This window comes from Danio aesculapii, chromosome 5, assembly GCF_903798145.1.
Source record: "Danio aesculapii chromosome 5, fDanAes4.1, whole genome shotgun sequence".
NCBI classification, from domain to species: Eukaryota; Metazoa; Chordata; class Actinopteri; order Cypriniformes; family Danionidae; genus Danio; species Danio aesculapii.
This window is the reverse complement of record NC_079439.1, coordinates 55,846,756-55,856,136: the sequence shown is the minus strand read 5'-3', so window position 1 is coordinate 55,856,136 and position 9,381 is coordinate 55,846,756.

Sequence of the window (9,381 nt, the reverse complement as noted above, 5' to 3'; positions counted from 1 at the left end):
GCCCCACAAGCATGTGGAGGTGAATTTAATCATGTTAAGGCTCTGTAATGCTTGTATGCAGGACTGTGTACATGTTTTTGCCTTACAAATCTTCAATACTTTGATCCTTTGCACAAGATTTATTTTGGAGTTTAGTGTGTATATTATCTATTGTTTGTGCTGGTTTGCAATTAGGTAAAAAAAGTTAGCCTTCTAATATGTGTATTTTATTTTGTGTTTTGCTATGCACATGCTGATGGACCTTCACTATTTAACATCTATATCTATTTTATATATATATATATATATATAAACGAACAAAAAAGGCTAAAGTCTATTGTTTTATTGTTTATGTGCATAATTTGACCCATATGAATATGTTTGGGATCTTTAGTTAATGGTAGTCTGATGTTGTGAAATTGCCACAAGACAGAAAGGGTCTCTAAAGTCACATCACTGATGGAGAGTTGTTATTTGTTTTTGTTTTGTTCATCTTTTGTCATCGCAGGTTGCTACTGATAATGACCCAAGGATTGCAGTCTATGATTTTATTTTCTTCTTTTTAACAATTTTTTTGCTATTCAGGAATTGTTTTTAAAGATTGCTTTTATCTTTAAAATGGGGTCAAAACAATCTCATAATGCATGTGTAAAATGCAGTTTTATTCACCTTGTTGTCAAGCCATACAGTCCACAAATACGCACAAGATGCTTTGCTTTAATCTACGAAAATAGAGTATTTCTCCTAAAGCAACACTGAGTGTGAATATTTGTGTATTTTTTTGCATGCATTTTTAATATTATTTTAGTTCAGTTATAAAGATGTTTAAATCTGTGGAGTGTGAGAATCTGTTTTTATTTGAAAAATGAAAACGCTTCCAGGTGTGGTTGTTTTTTTGTTTTGTTTTTTATCGCTCAGCAGGTCAACCTCATAAAACGCCAGATAGGATTGGTACATTGTAATACAGCTGGTACATTGTAAATATTTTGTATGTAGCAGTTGTTATTTTGCTCATAAGCTTTATTCATGCATTTGTGATAGAATTAAATGACAAGCCTTTAAAGGAAGGACAACGGCAGCATTGTTACACTGTAATAGACACTTTTGATGTCAGGTTTGAGCGTTACAGTCATCAATGAATGTATTTATGTTTTTTTCTATAAATCTGTTCAAACACAAGCATTAGGATTGTGATTCCCTTGTATCTGTATTCAACTGACTAATTAAAGAACGAAGTGTTCAAATAAATGTTGAATTAATTTGCTGTTATTATTCAGATGTCCTCATATAAACCTGTGGATTTCTGTGTCCTTCATGAGGCATTTTTGTGTTACCTGCTGCCGTTCAAAAAAATAAGTACTTCTGTAATGATTCTTTTTTTATCTGAAATGTTTTCTTTTGCCTCTAACAGGCTGATTTATAAAAAAAAAATGCTAGTTCATTTTTGCAAAACTTCTGTTGTTATTTTTTTTTACCCTGACAGCTAGTTTAACAGGAAAAATATTGCTTGCTTATAAAATGTGACAACTTTAAAGGTTTTTAATGCCTGAAGAAAAATTGGATTTGTTTATTTGAACAGATTGTGTGTGGAATTGTCTTGATTATTTTATGTTGTTAATCAGCTTTGTATTGGGTTTGGATCCTGAGTTTTTAAGATGTTGCTCAACACTGACTCTTTATAAGACAATAACAAAAAAATAAACAAAACACTGTGCACAAATTTCACAAGTTGTCCTTCCAAGCATTCAGTAGATGGCACTGTCTTCTTTCTTATTTTCTTGTTTTATTTCTCCTGAAGATACTGGTGCAAAGATTGAGGAACACAACATATTTTACATCAATATAATATATATTAATATAATACTTTAACATACATGTCACACTTTAATGTTTCAGTTCATCACGCAAATTCATTAGTCAAATTCAACTCAAATGATCTTTATTTCCATATAGGGTTCATACGGTCATGGGAAACCTGGAAAAGTCATGGAATTTTGACATGGCATTTTCCAGGCCTGGAAAAGTTTTGGGAAAACACACAAAGTTTTGGAAAAGTCATGGAAATCAGTTTAACAAATATTTGTACACTTGAATTAGTGCTGAGCGATATTGGAAAAACCTGACATTACCATATATTTTATTTCTGTGATGCATATTGCGATGTGAATACAATTTCACCAGATGATTCAACAGGTTTATTTGGATTGATTGTGGGGATTTTGTAGAGAAGTGAATCTCAAATAATATATAACAACTAAATGACAAGCATAGATAAATAAAATATAGTAAAGATAAAAGTGAATTCTAGTTTTCAGGTGTTCACTATTCAGGTACAGATATTGAGTAATGAACACTGCATAGTCTTCCTTGTATATTATTTAATCTTCATTAAAATTACAAAACAAATCTTGTGGCAGGATGTTTTAAAATTTGAAAAATTGAAATGTTCACACAGTCACAGCCCTTAAAGGGACAGCTTACTCAAATATTAAAATGTACTCACTTTTTACACTTCACTTGTTTCAACACTATAGGAGTTATTAAATTATATTCTGTTTGTGTTCATCTAAAAAAAAAGAAAACTCATAAATGTTTGAAACAAGGGTGTAAAGAAAATGGTATTTTTTGAGTAACCTATCTCTTTAAAAATAATAAACTTTTACTTTTTTATAATTTAACTCTATAATCCCAACATTGCAGATCCTGCGATGTGACTTGCAGATGCACACATTGCGATATCGATGCTGAAACGATATATTGTGCAGCCCTAACTTAAATATAGCCCTGCTGAAAAATCCAGCTTAAACCAGCCTATTCTGGTTGACCAGCCTGGTTTTAGAGTGGTTTTGGCCATTTCCAGGCTCCAGGCCTGGTTTAAGCTGGACATAGCTGGTTTTGGCTGGGCTCCCAACCTGGCTAGGCTGGTCAAACTGGTTTTAGCTGGTCATTTTCCAGCCTGACCAGCTAAGACCAGGCTGGAATGGCTGGAAACCAGCCTGGAAATGGCCAAAACCCCTCTAAAACCAGGCTGGTCGACCAGCTAAAATCTAGCTCCACTAGTCGCGGGACAGTGATGAGAAACAACCAATTGGCAAAAGCGAAGTCAAAGATAACACAAGTAAACACATCATGCAGTTTTCAAATAAAGGTTTATATTATTAAGAGAAAACAAAATGCAAAACTACATAACCCTGTTAGAAAAAGTGTTTACCCCTAAACAAATACTAAAGCCCCTATAGTGTTTTTAGTCTTGGAACTTATTCGTTGAATGTAAACCTACCCACAAACTGATTTTTAACCAGTAACAATACCACTAATCCATCGCTATCTTTAATTGTTTTGCTATAGCTGGTTTTAGCAGGTCATTTTCCAGCCTGACCAGCTAAGACCAGGCTGGAATGGCCAAAACCCCTCTAAAACCAGTCTGGTCGACCAGCTAAAACCAGCTAGGCTGGTTTAAGCTGTTTTTTTCAGTAGGGAGGTTAGTTGTCTTTACGTATTTTCTGTCCTATGCCAAAAACTTGCTCTCACATTGTTAGTGCTGTGTAAGAATTATCAAAATGGAATTTTAGAAGTTAAAATGTGTATAAACCTTTTTCGTTGCTGCATGGAGGGCGCCATAGTGAGCAGCGCCTTCTGGTAGCCTGCTTAGAATTTCCGTTGAGAATTGTCATCAGCCAGAGTAGGGCTAGTGTTTCTCAACTGGGTGTCAATACTGTTTTCAGTGGCTTACGGAGTGTTTTTGTGATGCAAAACTTTTATTTAGAAAGAAAGGCATGTGTTAAAGCCATTATACCTGCAAGAGTGCGAGAGAAAACCTTTCTCCTAATTTAGTGTCTGCCATCAGATCAGATGCTCAAATACAGCATCCGTATTCCCGACTGGTCAGCTGTTATAATGTACTCCGCGGCTCTTCAATGCACAAACACACACAATATACCTCACTTCATTATAAGGAGCAAACCATTTTACTTAAATGAAACTAGTAGGTATGTAAGCCATGCAATTTCAAAAAATTACCAATAAAAGTACATTACTGCTTTGCGTAGATGTAGTTCTAAAAAAAATTAAACTGCTTCAGTCCAGTTTTCATAGATAAAGTTCAGTTCAGTGTATTTGTCACTGCTGAAAGCCAAATCCAACGATGTGTAGCTCTACTAGTTGCGGGACAGTGATGAGAAACAAACTTCACCAATTGGCAAAAGCGAGGTCAAAGATAACACAAGTAAACACATCATGCAGTTTTCAAATGAAGGTTTATATTATTAAGAGAAAACAAAATGCAAAACTACATAACCCTGTTAGAAAAGTGTTTGCCCCTAAACAAATACTAAAGCCCCTATAGTGTTTTTAGTATTGGAACTTATTCGTTGAATGTAAACCTACCCACAAACTGATTTTTAACCAGTAACAATACCACTAATCCATCGCTATCTTTAATTGTTTCGCCATAGTAACAAAATTGTTTTGCAAAACAACATACAAGTCATGCTAACAGCTGCATAATTACATTCAAAAATGAAAGTTCAAGCTTAGTTATCATGAGGCACATAAAGTGGATAAGTATCTGAAATTTTTGGAATGCCAAAATCATATGTTTGACCTATTTTTTATTTTTTATATATAATAAATTATCATTTGAGGGCACAAGCAATTTATGATGCAAGGTGGTTTAGGTCTGCTTATTGTATTGTTCCTATAATTATACAACTGTTTGTTAGCAGGGCTCCATGGTGGCACTGTGGGTAGCACGTTCACCTCACAGCAAGAAGGTTGCTGGTTCGAGCCTCGGCTGGCTGGGTCAGTTGGTGTTTCTGTGTAAAGTTTGCATGTTCTCCTTGTGTTCGCGTGGGTTTTCTCTGGGTGCTCTGGTTTCTCCCACAAGTCCAAAAACATATGGTATAGATGAATTATGCAGCTTTTTTTATTTTTAAATCTGTAATAAGTACTTAAAGGTTTTCGTCGCTTTTCTTGCTGTAACTGATGAGTTTCAGAAACACAGTTATAACAGCCAGAGACACAGCTGATCTCCATGATAGTGAGGCCAAATCAAACATTTTCAATAAAAATATAAACCTCTGTTAATAATCAAATATTCTTGCAGATATGAGAGAATTGAAGTCAAACTGTAATCAGTGAAGTTGGTAATGCTGTTATTTAGTGGAGTTGTTTAATCCTCTGTTTTAATTCAGTTGGTTTGGTGTGAGGCTGTGTCTGTGGTTTTATTTCTTGTTCTTTCCTTCAGTGATTGTGCTTGTTAGCTGCAGGTGTTCATCAATTCACTTATTTGCGGTCATTCACTCTGTCTAGTGGACTAAACTAATTGACTAATTTAGGGACTAGTGAATGAGGGTGTGTGGTGAGATTTCAGACACTCTGATTTTCCATATTTTGTACAGAAATGAGCTGTTAATCATTTAACAGGTTTCACTGTAGATTGTACAGGCTTTTACTGTTAAAATCACATTTTTTACAGTGTAGGCTCAATTGTCAGTAGTGAATGTGTGTAAATGAGTGTGTATGGATGTTTCCCAGTGATGGGTTGCATCTGGAAGGGCATCTGCTGCGTAAAACATATGCTGGATAAGTTGGTGGATCATTCCGCTGTGGCGACCCCAGATTCATAAAGGGACTAAGCCGAAAAGAAAATGAATGAATGAATGTTTGTTAGCACTTGCAAGTCTACCGTTATTACCTATACTCTGTGTTCTGCTCTCTCTTTTTCAGCAATAAACAGATGCTTTTCATTTCTTGTTTTTATTCTGTTCTTTGGTATCCAGTCAAATCTCAATGACTTGGCTCTGATACTTGGATATGGAGAAAATACTGTAATTCCTGAGGTGCTCTTCTCTGATTTCACTTTCTCCCACACTGCTTGGCAGTATAGCTGAAAGTACTTGAACTGATTCTACTTAAATTGACTTGAGATTTATATTTTGACCACAGGTGACTTGCAGTCCTCTGCTGGCCTCAATTGAACTCTTGCCTACGCTCTCCAGCCTCTTTACTAGATACCAGTTTGTACCTGCTTTAACGCTTTTTGCAGTATATTCAACAAGGTGCTGGAAACATTCCTCAGAGACTGTGCTCCATTCTGACTTAACAAAATCATGTAGACTCAGTTTGTTTTGTAAACTAAGAGGAGTGTCACTGCTCTGTTTCTTCAGAGATGCTGTTTTATGGAGCTCTGCTGTAACATTTGGTTATTTCAGTTTCTGTTAATTTAATTTTTATTATATATATTTTTTAAATCAATTGTACCTTAGCCATTTTCTGGCTTTCAATGAGGTATTATTGTGCACAGAGCTACTGCTCACTGGCTTTTTTTAACTATTTGATTCAATTCACCTTTATTTCTCTAGCACTTTTACAATGTAGATATGTCAAATCAGCTTAACCTCTTAAGGCCCAAGGTATTTTTTACATGCATTTTTTATTTCTCTTTGTTATTTGGGCTTATTAGAACCTAATTAGAATAAAAACCTAAGTATCATCTTTTGATACAATGTACTTTTCGAGAAAAATTATGTCCATATATGTGGACTCATGGTCTGAATTTACATAAAACACTTTTTCTTGAATTTTTTTAATGCATATTTACCATTAACATTAACTTGCTTTGACTATCAGAGAGTAAAAACACATTTTGTCCCATTTTGTACTGTTAAATATAGTGTTTGGGACATTTCATATGCAGCAAAACAGTTGCAGAATGACACTGTATGTCTGTAACAAAATATAAAACATTCAAAGTATTTTAAATAGCCTCTTAAGTGCTAAAATGTGCTGTGCACAAATGTGGACACTCAAGCCCTAGGAGGTTAACATAAAAGTTCTAGTAAATTGAATCTTTGTCAGTCCAGTTTTCAGAGTTGAAGTTTAGTTTTGATTAGTTTAGTGTAGCAAATCCATCGATGAGCAGCTCCACAAGTCCCCAACCAAGCAAACCAGTGGCGAGGAGCAAAACGTCACCAATTGACACAAGTAAAGGAAAAAACCTTGAGAGAAACCAGGCTCAGTTGGGCACGACCATTTCTCCTCTGGCCAAACTTCTTGTGCAGAGCTGCAATCTATGCACTAGAGGCTGGAGAACGCTGGACGTCCATCATGGACAACTGCAGGTGTGAGTAGATCAATGCAGAGACTCGTCCGGGAGGTATTTCTATTCTCTATAAGTCTTCATAGGTTGTACATTAAAATCCCAGTTGTTCCTACATCCTACAGATTCTTCAAAATATTTTTATTAACCGCAGAGGATGACAGGTTTATTCTAGCACATTTCCATTCATTCACAAGCAAATATCCACTACTTTAAACACGATGCAGCTGCTGTGGACAAAAATAATAGTAAAGAACACCGGTCAAAACAATCTTTCCCATTTTCTCAGCGTTTAAAGTTAATGGTCCAAATAGTCTTCTAGTCTTCTAGTAGTAAATGCATTCATATTTACATTGAGTTATTCAGCAGATACTTTTGTCCAAATCGACCTGAAATTAAGGAGGCTTTTAGCGATTCAGCAAGAGGCAATACACAAAAGATGTTTTAATTACACTGTTAATATTATACAGTTTTAATTGTAACTGTTAGTGCTCAAAGGATTTAGAGCTAGAATAAGGAGGGAAGGGAGTGTTTTTTATTTATTTTTTATATGCGCTCAGGGGATTGTTTGATCAATGTGTTTTTAGCTGTCGATTGAATGATACTAGTGAATCTGCAGTCAGTGTGGGAATGGGAAGATCATTCCACCAGCGTGGAAAAGAGAATGAATAAGTTTTGACATTGAGCCTCTCTGCAATGGTTCCACAAGGTGCCACTCATTCCCCAACCAGAGGCTCCTGGAGGGGAAACAGGCCTTCAGGAGAAGGTGGGGGTAAAGATAGAGAGGATAAGAGGTGTTACATGGGTCTCTTGTGCTTATTGAACACGAGACGATATTGTCTTTATTACTTAAATTCAAATTGATTCAGTTTGGAATTTAATTGATCCAAAGACAACCCAGGCTCATTGGAAATCTGTGCCCAGGGCTACATTTTTGACAACAAATAAATATGTGCCCTGGACTACATTTTCTTGCAGTTTTAGTTTTCACAAAACTACTAGACACTGCTGTCTACATTTTTGACAATCTCAAATATTTTCCTGGGGGCACATTGTCTCATACATTCCAATACTCACAAATCTACCAGAGGCCACTGTGTATGTTTTTTGGTCGTCTTTCAATGTCTTTCTGGCATGTGTCATCATGCATAATGTATTAGCTCGATATCAAATAACCCACCCACCCCCTTTCTTAAACCCAGCTGATAATGTTTTCAAAAGCAAACTAGAAGAAAAAAGCTGTGCCCATGTGCTTTTACCACAGCAATACATTGCTTTTTGTTTTAGGTTTATTTATCTGGTTTCTGGAAGCTTTCTTTGCTGGATATGAACCAAAGTTCACTCCCAAGTCCTTGTGTCCCAATTCTGGCACTGTTCGCCAAACCAGTCACACTGGAAAAGCCTTCCGCACGGAAGTAATTGATGAGCAGTACCACCCAAGCATTGTTTTTACACACAAAATGCACCCATTATCTACCCCGAGGCACATATTTCTTGGTTCTCAGAAATGTATCCCAGAGCACATTTTCCCAGCCCGAGCCTGTGTTGACTAAGAGGTCATTTGTCTAATGGAGTGGTGCAGGATTATGGACAGATTTCATAATTTTACAGAGATTTTTAATTCATGAAACAAAAAGATCACACTGTAAAAAAAGATTGCTGTGTAAAATCTTTGAGTTGAATCAAATTAACTTGTCTAGTTATCTTAACTTATCAATTTAACTGACTAAAAATTGACAATTTGTACAGTGCAGCGATGAACTTCAAAATTGTGTCAAATTCAGTCCTGGAGGGCCGCAGCTCTGCACAGTTTAGTTCCAACCCTGCTTCAACACACTCATCTGTAGGTTTCAAAAAAGCCTGAAAGACTCAATTAGTTTGATCAGGTGTGTTTAATTAAGTTTAAAGCTAAATTGTGCAGAGCTGTGGCCTTCCAGGAACTGGATTTGACACCTGTGGTCTACAGTGTAAATTAGACCTAGTGTATTATTAGAACCTAGTTTTTCATATTAAACCCATATTAAATGAGTTGAGCACTGACCTGTCTTTCTACTTTTTTTTTTTTTTTTTTTTATAAAACAAGAAGTCAACAAAGTCATTCTAGTCATTTAATTAACTCAACTATATTTCATCGTAGCTCAAGAGGCCATTTACAGGATCCATGCAATCAGTGGACTGGGGAAAAGCACCTCTCAAAATCATATAACTTTAGCAGCATATTGTTAGAGCACTGTTTCTTGTGTGTGAAAAGTTGCAACGTGTTAGCACCATAATCAATAATGTCTTTTCAGCTTACAGAGAAA